Source organism: Nicotiana tabacum, chromosome 8, assembly GCF_000715075.1.
Source record: "Nicotiana tabacum cultivar K326 chromosome 8, ASM71507v2, whole genome shotgun sequence".
Lineage (NCBI taxonomy): Eukaryota > Viridiplantae > Streptophyta > Magnoliopsida > Solanales > Solanaceae > Nicotiana > Nicotiana tabacum.
In genome coordinates, this window is record NC_134087.1 from 180,587,586 (window position 1) to 180,599,167 (window position 11,582).

Consider the following 11,582-nt stretch of genomic DNA (forward strand, 5'->3'; position numbering starts at 1 on the left):
TTTGTTAATTTCAGAAGGGGTTTCTTGGTTGTTGAAAATGTCATGACAAAGGTTACAAACTGATTGACCTATGTGATTCCAATATTTTTTGAAGAAAAAAGGATGTAGACCATCTAGACCAGGAGATTTAAAGGATTTGAACGAAAAAATAGCTCTTTTAATCTCAAAGTCTAGAAGGGGAGAATCTAGATTGCCTAGGTTGATTTTATTACAATTAAAATAATGATTTAGGGGGTTAGCCCAGCTAGTTTTTGAGTGAGAAGTGGTAAAAGTAAAGGTAAAATAATTATGAACATGAGACATAATCAGATTATGATCATTAATCCAATTACCAACATCATCTTTGAAGAAATTAATTTTGTTTCTTCTTTTCCTATTGGTGGCTGAGACATAGAAGAATTTTGTATTTGTGTCTCCTTTATTTAGCCACAAGACTCTGGACCTTAGTTTCCAATAATTTTCCTCAATTTTTAGAATGTCACTGCATTCATTTTTAAGATCTAATTCTAAATTATGAAGGAAAGTACTAGTAGTATAACTATTGGAAGTTTGGATACCTTGGAGTCTAGCTAGTAATTTTTTCTTCCTTACCATAATATTACCAAAGGTGCTATTTTTCCAGGGTTTTAATTTTTCCACAAAGTTAAGGCTGGCTTTGAAGTAGTCACTACCATACCAAATATTTTTCATTATAGTCCAGAATTCTGGATGTTTACACCAAAAAGTCTCTAGTCTAAAAGGTATTTTATGAAGAGACCTATTTTTAGGAATTAATTCTATAAGAATAGGATTATGGTCAGAGTGGGTTCTAGGCAGGTGGATTATTGAGCTTTTAGGGAAGAGTTCAATCCACTCCTCATTTCCAAAAACTTTATCTAATCTTTCCATTATAAGACCTTTTTTATTATGCCTGTTGTTTGTCCAAGTGTGTTTACTACCTTTAAAACCTAGATCGAGCAAGTTATACTTATTGATTTTTGACCATATGTACCTAGCTCTACTATCCTTAATAGGTTTACCACCAAATTTTTCACTAGCGGCTAGAATATCATTAAAGTCACCTCCTACTAGCCAAGACCCTTTATAAGAGTTGCTAATATTTTCTAGATGCTCCCACATTATATTTCTCTTGTAGACACAAGTACTAGCATATATAGAAGTAAAAAGCCAAGGTTTACGTATAGGAAGTACCTCTATGGTTGCATGGATTTCTTGGTTCCTATGTACTGCATTGTGAACATTGATTACTTCATCATTCCACATCATAACCATGCCTCCTGACTGACCCTCCGAAGGAACTTCAATCATCTCCGTGAACCCAAAGTCATTAAGCAAGGCTACATGGTTAACCATTCTTATTTCCAACAGTGTCACCATGCAAGGACTATGAGTATCAATCATTTCCCTAAAATTTCTCTTGAAATTTTCATTGTTCCCTCCCCCTATATTCCAAATTATAAAATTTGTAGGATGGTTCATTGGTAGATTAACTTCTAGATTTGTCCTCTCTCCATTCTTCCTTACCCTCCCCCCAAAAAATACAGGGTTTCTTCTCATTGAAGGTACTAGGATCATCGCTTTGTTGCCCATTGTTGGATCGTGTGGTGGACGGATGTCCATCGAGCACTTGTATAGGGCTAACGGGCAGCTGAGCACATGCCTCTTCTCGTGCCTCTCTGTGAAGAGAATTTGTTTTATTCCCTCTAGGTTTGAGAGTTCTAGGACTTGCCCTAAGTTTAGGTTTAGAGGGACATCGTCCTCCTCCATTTCTACTTCTAATAGACCAGATATTTGGTCTGCCCGACGATGTTATGGATTTATTGGAGGGGGTACCGGTGGGTTTGGAATCTGCTGGTTCCCCTGGTTGATGTCCCAAGGAAGAAAGATGGGATTGAGATGGGTTTACATCTCCGAGGGGAAGAAGGAAGGTCCAAGGGAGTATTTTGAGGGTTTATGGGATTGAACTGGGGTGGCATGCTCCATTGCGTTCTCATGACCTGAGCTATTTGAGGGTTTAATGATGGTGCCATTGGATGAATGATGTTGTTTAGCCAAACTTGGTTTAGATAGTTGTTCATGGCTAACCTCGTTCCTTCTGTTATGAGTTGTGCTAGACATTGGGTATTGTGGAGGATTACTATTGCCTCTTGACCATTGATTAGGATCGTGAAGAATATTGCATGGCCCATGAGGCCTAGCTCTATCCAACTGGTAGGATGATAGTCTTGCGTTTGAGGGGGTTGGGCATAAATTATCTGAGGGTGTTCCTTAGGGTGAATGGGTGGAATGTTTTCCATGTTGAGAGGTATGTGTTGGCATAGAATTTGAATTAGACGGTTCCTTCTTCGTAGGGATGATGGAATCCTTGGCATTTTGGATAGGATAAGGAGTACTTAATGAACTAAGAGTAGGTGTGGGGATGATGTTAATGGAGGGGAGGGGCGGATTGGTGTAAGAATCAATGATTGAGCATTCCAGTTTTGTGTCTTTTAGTTGCTCAATGTCTTGATATATAGGACTATTGGTTGCTTCTTTTTGGTTTTCTAAGGGTGTGGCCATTTGGCTTCCCTATTCTTCTTCCATTGCCATTTGTCAACCATGCGGTGGGATGGTGAATTTGTCAAATCTTAAGGAAGGATTTTGTTGATATCCTTCGTATAACACTAGATTTTGGAAAGATTTTTGCTTTGGGGGGGGGGGGGTTAAGTGTAACGACCCGGCCGGTCGTTTTAAGAATTAACGCCCCGATTCCCTATTAACTGCTTTCCCCGTATTTGTTTCTTCTATTTTGACTCACCGGGATATTTGGTTTGGAGTTTTGGAGTGTTTTGGGACACTAAGTCCCTAAATGAGAGCTTAAGCTTTAGAATTTGGACCGTAATCGGAGCAGTGTGAAGACGGCCTCAGAATGGAATTTCATCGGTTCTGTTAGCCCCGTTGGGTGATTTCGGGCTTAGGGGTGTGTTCGGATTGTGTTTTGGAGGTCCATAGCTTATTTAGGCTTGAAATGCCGAAAGTTGAATTTTTGAAGTTTTCGGTTCGGTAGTGAGATTTTGATATCAGGGTCAGAATGGAATTTCGGAAGTTAGACTAGCTCCGTAGTGTTAAATGTGACGTGCTTGCAAAATTTCAGGTTATTCGGGCGAGGTTTGATAGACCTTTTGATCAAAAGCGTAATTTGAGAGTTTTTGGAGTTCTTAGGCTTGAATCCGATGTTAAATTGGTGTTTTGATATTGTTTTGAGTGTTCTGAGGATTGGAACAAATTTGAATGATGTTTTAGGATTGGTTGGAATGTTTGGTTGAGGTCCCGGGGGCCTCGGGTGTATTTCAGATGCTCAATGGATCATTTTTGGAACATAGGAAATTGTAGAAAAAGTTGCAGCAGTCAGTTCTAGTTTCCTTCTTCGCGTTCGCGAGTGGGGTCTCGCGTTCGTGAAGAGGAGCTGGGGTTGGTGAAGGGTTAACGCTTTGCATTCGCGAAGGTACTCCGGCATTCGCGAGGCTGTGGGATCTTATACCTACGTGTTCGCGAAGGTCGTTCCGCGTTCGCGTAGGAGGAGGAGGTTGGTCATTACGATCGCGACTTGGGCATCGCGATTGCGAAAGAGGAAAGCTGGACCAAGCGGAGTTGTGCTCCGCGAACGCGAGGGTCCTTCCGCATTCGCGAAGAAGGAAATAGCTGGGAAGATTTTAAAAACCCAAAATCGAGGGTTTAAGCCATAATTCATATTTTGGACTTGGGAGCTTGGGAAATTGCAATTTTTGAAGAGATTTTAACCTGGGCGATTTAGGTAAGTAATTCCTACTCGGTTTAGACTAACTTCCATGAATCTATACTTAAATCCATCCTTTAATTTCGAATTTATGGTGGAAAATTGGAGGAAAGTTCTTAGACCTAAATTTCGAGTTTTGATTGGGGATTTAACTTTGGATTTGGAAAATTTTTGTATGGTTAGACTCGTGAGAGTATGAGGATTTTGAAAATATAAATTTTATCCGATTCCGAGACGTCAACTCGGAGGGCATTTTGGTCATTTTACTTAATTTCGCGTATTAGCTTAGAATTTATTTGTGGAATCAGTTACTTGAAGTTATATTTACATTACGCAATTGAATTGAATAGATTTAGCCATTTGGAGTTGAGTATTCGTGGCAAGAATGTGATTTCAAGTTGATTTTGAGCTGGTTCGAAGCAAGTGGCTTGTCTAACCTTGTGTGGAGGAACTCCTCTTAGGAATTGGTATTATTGATATTTCAAATGCCTTGTACGTGAGGTGACGAGTGCGTACTTGTGTTAATTGTTGATAAATCCGGTTTTCATTAAGTAATTATAATTGTGTTTTCCTTCCTGTTTATACTACTTGAAATTTAAGCCTGTTGTTAGCTTAGGGAAGCATGTCTATTCGACTTATTTACTTTACTTGCTCAAACTGCTTTATTTGGATTATGTGCAGCATGCTAGGTTAGAAATACATGTTTTACCTTGGTGTGGAATTTGAATCAAATTGTCTATCCTTCGTGTTGTTGCTGTGTCTTTACTTTGGGACTACGAGACGGTATCCCGGGATATCCCCCCTGCCTGTTTATATTTGGGACTACGGATCGGTATTCCAGGAGATCACCCTGCACTTTTATATTGGAACTACGGGACTGCACCTGGTAGATTCCCCATGTACTGGATATTTATATTTGGGACTACGAATCGAATTTTCGGTAGATCCCCGCGCATTATGAGTTGGACTACGGGACTGCACCCATGAGATCCACTAGATATTTATATTTGGGGACTATAGGACAGTATCCTGGGAGATCCCCGGTTGTTATCTCTGAGTTGAGTTGTACTCTTTTCCCATGATTATTTTGTCTCTGTTATAGTTGGTGTTGTTCTTTCTATTCTGTGTTATTTCTTACTGTTGCGCTTAGTTAATACTGTCTCATTCTATACCGTTATACCTTATATTTCATTTAATCTCAGTAGGGCCTTGACTTTCCTCATCACTACCCGACCGAGGTTAGACTTGGCACTTACTAAGTAACGCTGTGGTGTACTCATGCCCTTTCTGTGCATGTTTTTCATGTGCAGATCTAGGTACTTCCACTCAGTCTTATCACACTTGAGGCGAGGCAATTTGTAGAGATTTTTGAGGTATATCTTCCACGTCCACAGATCAAAGAGTCTCTTTCTATTCTCAGTACTAGTATAGCCCTTCTGTATTTTTCCTTGTTGATAGACATTTCTGGAGATAGAGCTTTTTATGTAAACTCTTAGCTTGTGATTCATGGGGTTCCAGATTTTAGGAGTGTTAGGTCGAGATTCTTGTATTGTTATATGCCAGGCGACATATTAAACACTGTTTCACTTTGTTATTTCGATTTTTAATTATTTTCTTTCCGCAAATTTTTTTCTTTTCTGCATTTGTGAGTCTTACCTTGTCGTAGAGACTAGGTGCAGTCACGATAGTTCACGGAGGGCAAACTGGGTCGTGACAAGTTGGTATTAGAGCTCTAGGTTCATAGGAGTCATGAATCACAAGCCGATTTATTAGAGTCTCGCAGATCGGTACGGAGACGTCTGCACTTATCTACGAGAGGCTATGTAACTATTAGGAAAATTCCACTTCATTTGATTTCCTTGTCATATGATATTTTGATATCACAATTCTAATTTCTATCTTCTATTCTCTCACAGATGGTGAGTACACGCGCTACCCGAGACGATCAGGCACCCGCACCCCCTACTGCAGTCGTCAGAGGCTGGGGCCAGGGTAGAGGCCAAGGACGCGCACGTGGTGCAGTCAGAGCACCCGCGCAAGCTGCCGCCGAGGTGACACTAGCACTTCCAGCCGGAGTCTAGGCACCTGATACGCCTACTGCTACTACTACTTCAGCGCTCCAGGAGACTCTTGCGTTGTTCATGAGCCTGTACACCACTCTGGCTCAGGCAGGGTTGTTTCTCCTTGCTGCAGCTACATCTTAGGCCGGGGGAGGAGCACAGACTCCTGCCGCCTGCACTCCTGAACAATGACTGCATGTTTATTACGTTCTAAAGATTATTCCTGTATAGCCTACAGTCCGAGATCAGCCCGAGGACAGGGCAGCGATTTCCGAGGATGAGCAACTAAGGCTTGAGAGGTTCAAGAAGTACAAGCCTCCTGTATTCAGTGGTCTAGCATCGGATGATGCTCTGGGATTTCTAGATGAGTGCTACCGTATTCTCTGTACCATGGGTCTATCAGGATTGAGCGGGGTTTCCTTCACTGCTTTCCAGCTTCGAGAAGCCGCCTATGAGTGGTGGCGCACCTATGAGTTAGACAGTCCGGATAAGGCTTCTTCCCTAACTTGGACTCAGTTTTCAGATATGTTCCTGAGAGAGTATGTTCCTCAGAGCCTCATGGATGCATGGTGTGCAGAGTTTCAGCATTTGCGCCATAGTATTATGACTGTGTCGGAGTATGCTGTCCGTTACACTAGCTAGGCTAGACATGCCCCAGCTTGGTTTCTACTGTTTGCGAGAGGGTTTGCCGGTTTATTGATGGGCTTATTCCCAGCATCAGGTCTAGCATGGCTCGTGAGTTGGAGATGGATATTTCTTATCATCAGGTGGTGAGCATTGCTAAGAGGATTGAGGGTATGCATGCTAGGGATAGAGAGGAGAGGGAGGCCAAGAGGTCTTGAGAGTCGGGCCATTATTCTGGTACCCGAGTCCCAACTGTAGGTCATCATGGTAGGGGTTATATGAGTCGCACTGTTCATTCAGCTCCCCCAGTGGCCAATGGTATTCCATCTCCTCCTAGGACTTAAGAGCCTTATTATGTACCTCTAGTATCTAGTGCGCCTCCTGCGTGAGGTGCTTTCAGTGGTCAGTCCAACAGACCTGGATCAAGCCAGTCACAGCTTTCACGTCCTCCCAGAGCTTGTTTTGAGTGTGGTGACACACGCCATATGGTGAGGGATTGCCCCAGACTTAGGAGGGGTGCACCTCCATAGACTTCTCAGCCACAGCATGCCCCCGCAGAGTTCTCAAGCTATGGTTACAGCTCCAATTGCTACCCCACCAACTCAGCCAGCTAGAGATAGAGGTCAGGGAGGTAGAGGTTGCCCTAGAGGGGGAGGCCAGGCCAGATATTATGCCCTTCCTGCCCGTACCGAGGCTGTCGCCTCCGATTCTGTCATCACAAATATTGTCCTGGTTTGTCATAGAGATGCATCAGTTTTATTCGATCCAGGCTCCACCTATTCTTATGTGTCTTCTTATTTTGCTCCGCATTTGGGTGTATCTCGGGATTCTTTGAGTTCCCCTATTTTTGTTTCTACTACTGTAGGAAATTCTCTTGTTGTAGATCATGTTTATTGGTCGTGTGTGGTTGCTCTTAGTGGTTTTGAGACCAAAGCCGATTTATTATTGCTTAGCATGGTAGATTTTGATATTATCTTGGGCATAGACTGGTTGTCGCCCCATTATGCTATTCTTGATTATCACGCCAAAACCGTGACACTGGCTATGCCAGGTGTACCGCGAGTAGAGTGGCAGGGTACCTTAGATCAAATTTACAGTAGAGTTATTTCTTTCCTTAAGGCTCAGCGTATGGTTGAGAAGGGGTGTGACACATATCTAGCTTATATGAAAGATGTCAGTATTAATACCCCTATAGTTGATTCAGTCCCAGTAGTACGGGATTTTTCTGATGTGTTTCCAGCTGATCTTCCGGGCATGCCGCCTGATAGATATATTGATTTTGGCATTGAGATGTTGCCGGGCACTCAACCCATTTCTATTCCTCTGTATCGTATGGCCCCTCATGAGTTGAAGGATCAGTTACATGAATTGCTTGATAAGGGTTTTATTCAACCCAGTGTATCACCTTGGGGTGCTCCCGTCTTGTTTGTGAAGAAAAAGGATGGTTCTATGCATATATGTATTGATTATCACCAGTTGAACAAAGTGACAGTTAAGAATCATTATCCTTTGCCTCGTATTGATGATCTGTTTGACCAGCTTCAGGGCGCACAAGTGTTTTCTAAGATTGATTTGCGCTTAGGTTACCATCCGTTAAAGATTTGGGAGCCTAATATCCCGAAGACTGCTTTCAGGACTCGGTATGGCCATTACGAGTTCCTTGTTATGTCATTTGGGTTGACCAATGCCCCAAAAACTTTTATGCATTTGATGCACAGTGTGTTCCGGCCATATCTTAACTTGTTCGTCATTGTCTTTATTGATTATATTATGGTGTATTCCCAAAGTCGGGAAGATCATGAGTAGCACCTGAGGACAATGCTTCAGACCTTGAGAGAGAAGGAGTTATATGCTAAGTTCTCGAAATGTGAGTTTTGGTTGGATTCCGTGAAATTCTTGGGTCACGTGGTATCTAGTGAGGGGATAAAGGTGGATCCGAAGAAAGTGGAAGCAGTGCAAATTTGGCCCAGGCTGTCCTCAGCTATAGAGATCCGAAGTTTTCTTGGCTTGACGGGTTATTACCATCGTTTTGTTGAGGGGTTTTAATCGATTACAGCCCCTATGACCAGACTGACCCAAAAGGGTACTGGATGGAAGAGTGTGAGGCAAACTTTCAAAAGCTCAAGACAGCTTTGACTACAACCCCAATTTTGATATTACCTATAGGTTTGGGGTCTTATACTGTCTATTGTGATGCCTCGAGGATTGGACTTGGAGCAGTATTGATGCAGGACGGTAGGGTGATTGCCTACGCGTCCACATAGTTGAAGGTACATGAGAAGAATTATCATGTCCATGATCTTGAGTTAGTTGCTATTGTTCACGCCTTGAAGATCTGGCGTCATTATTTGTACGGTGTGTCTTGTGAGATTTATACTGATCGCCGGAGTTTGCAGCATCTGTTCAAGCAGAAGAACCTTAATTTGCATCAGAGGAGGTGGTTAGAGCTGCTGAAGGACTATGATATCACTATTTTGTATCACCCGAGCAAGGCCAATGTGGTGGCCGATGCCTTGAGTCGCTGGGTAGAGAGTTTGGGGAGTTTGGCTTATTTACCAGTAGTAGAGAGGCCCATGGCGATGAATGTTCTGGCCTTAGCCCGCCTTTGTGAGATTAGATCTTTCAGAGCCTAGTCGGGTTCTAACTTGCGTGGTTTCTTGGTCTTTAATATTTGATCGTATCAGGGAGAGTCAGTTTGATGACCCACATTTGCTTGTCCTCAAGGACAAGGTTCAGCACGGTAATGCCACAGATGTGACTATTGGTGATGATGGGGTATTGAGGATGCAGGGTCGGATTTGTGTACCCAATGTTGATGGGCTTCGAGAGTTGATTCTAGAGGAGGCCCACAGTTTGCTGTATTCTATTCATCCGGGTACCGCAAATATACCAGGATTTGAGGCAGTACTACTGGTGGAGGCGGATGAAGAAAGATATAGTAGGGTTTGTAGCTTGGTGCCTCAATTGTCAGCAGGTGAAGTATGAGCTCCAGAGACCGGGTGGGTTGCTTCAGCAGATAGAGATTCCGTAGTGGAAGTGGGAGCGGATCACCATGGACTTCGTAGTTGGACTCCCACATACTTTGAGGAAGTTCGATACCATTTGGGTGATTGTGGATCAACTGACCAAGTCCGCGCATTTCATTCCTGTGTGTACTACCTATTCTTCGGAGCGTCTGGTGGAGATTTATATTCGGGAGATTGTTCGTCTGCATGGTATTCCAGTTTCTATCATTTCAGATAAGGGTACTCAGTTCACATCACAGTTCTAGAGGGTCGTTCAACATGAGTTGGGTACTCGGGTGGAGTTGAGTACAACATTTCACCCTCAGACGGACGGACAGTCCGGGCACACTATTCAGATTCTTGAGTATATGCCGCGCGTGTGTGATTGAGTTTGGAAGGTCTTGGGATCCGTTCTTGCCATTGGCGGAGTTTGCCTACAACAACAACTATCAGTCCAGCATTTAGATGGCACCGTATGAGGCTTTATATGGTAGGCGGTGTAGATCCCCGGTTGGTTGGTTTGAGCCGGGTGAGGATAAATTATTGGGCACAAACTTGGTTTAGGATGCTTTGGAGAAGCTTAAGGTGATTCAGGATAGACTCCGTACAACCCAGTCCATACAGAAGAGTTATGCGGACCGGAAGGTTCGTGATGTTTCCTATATGGTTAAAGAGCGGGTTCTGCTTCGGGTTTCGTCTATGAAGGGCGTTATGAGATTTGGGTAGAAAGGAAAGTTGAGTCCGAGGTTTATTGGCCCTTTTGAGATATTGCGGCGTGTTGGGGAGGTTGCTTATGAGCTTGCCTTACCTCCCATCTTGGCAGGAGTTCATCCGGTATTTCATATTTTGATGCTCTGGAGGTATCATGGGGATCCGTCGCACGTGTTGGATTTCAGTTTAGTCCAGTTGGACAAGGATCTATCTTATGTTGAGATGCCAGTGGCAATATTGGACAGGTAGGTTAGAAAGCTGAGGTCAAAGAACATTGCATCAGTGAAGGTTCAGTGAGGGGTTCAGCCGATCGAGGAGGTGACCTGGGAGACCGAGTAGGATATGTACGGCCGTTACTCTCATCTTTTCACTACTTCAGGTATGTCTCTATGCTTGTTCGTGGACGAAGGAATGTTTAAGTGTAGGAGGATGTAACGACCCGGCCAATCATTTTAAGAATTAACACCCTGATCCCCTATTAACTGCTTTTCCCGTATTTGTTTTTGCTATTTTGATTCGCCAGGATGTTTGGTTTTGAGTTTTTGAGTGTTTTGGGACACTTAATCCCTAAATGAGAGCTTAAGCTTTTGAATTTAGACCATAGTTGGAGCAGTGTGAAGACGGCCTCAGAATGGAATCCTGTCAGTTCTAATAGCTTCGTTGGGTGATTTTGGGCTTAGGGGTGTGTTCAGATTGTGTTTTGGAGGTCCATAGCTTATTTAGGCTTGAAATGCCGAAAATTGAATTTTTGAAGTTTCCAGTTCGATAATGAGATTTTGATATCGGGGTCGGAATGGAATTCCAGAAGTTAGAGTAGCTTCGTAGTGTTGAATGTGATGTGCTTGCAAAATTTCAGGTTATTCGGGCGAGGTTTGATAGACTTTTTGATCAAAAGCGTAATTTGAGAGTTTTTGGAGCTCTTAGTCTTGAATCCGATGTTACATTGGTGTTTTGATGTTGTTTTGAGCATTCCGAGGATTGGAACAAGTTTGAATGATGTTTTAGGATTGGTTGACATGTTTGGTTGAGGTACGGGGGGTCTCGGGTGTGTTTCTGATGCTCAACGGATCATTTTTGGAACTTAGGAAATTGCAGAAAAAGTTGCAGCAGTCAGTTCTGGTTTCCTTCTTCATGTTCGCGAGTAGGGTCTTGCATTCTTGAAGAGAAGTTGGGGCTGGTGAAGGGTTAACTCTTTGCGTTCGCGAAGGTACTCCCGCGTTTGCGAGGTTGTGGGATCTTATACCTACGCATTCGCGAAGGTCATTCCGCGTTCGAGTAGGAGGAGGAGGTTGGTCGTCGCGTTCGCGACTTGGGCATCGCGATCGCGAAAGAGGAAAGCTGGACCAAGCGGAGTTGTGGTTTGCAAACGCGAGGGTCCTTCCGCGTTCACGAAGAAGGAAATAGCTG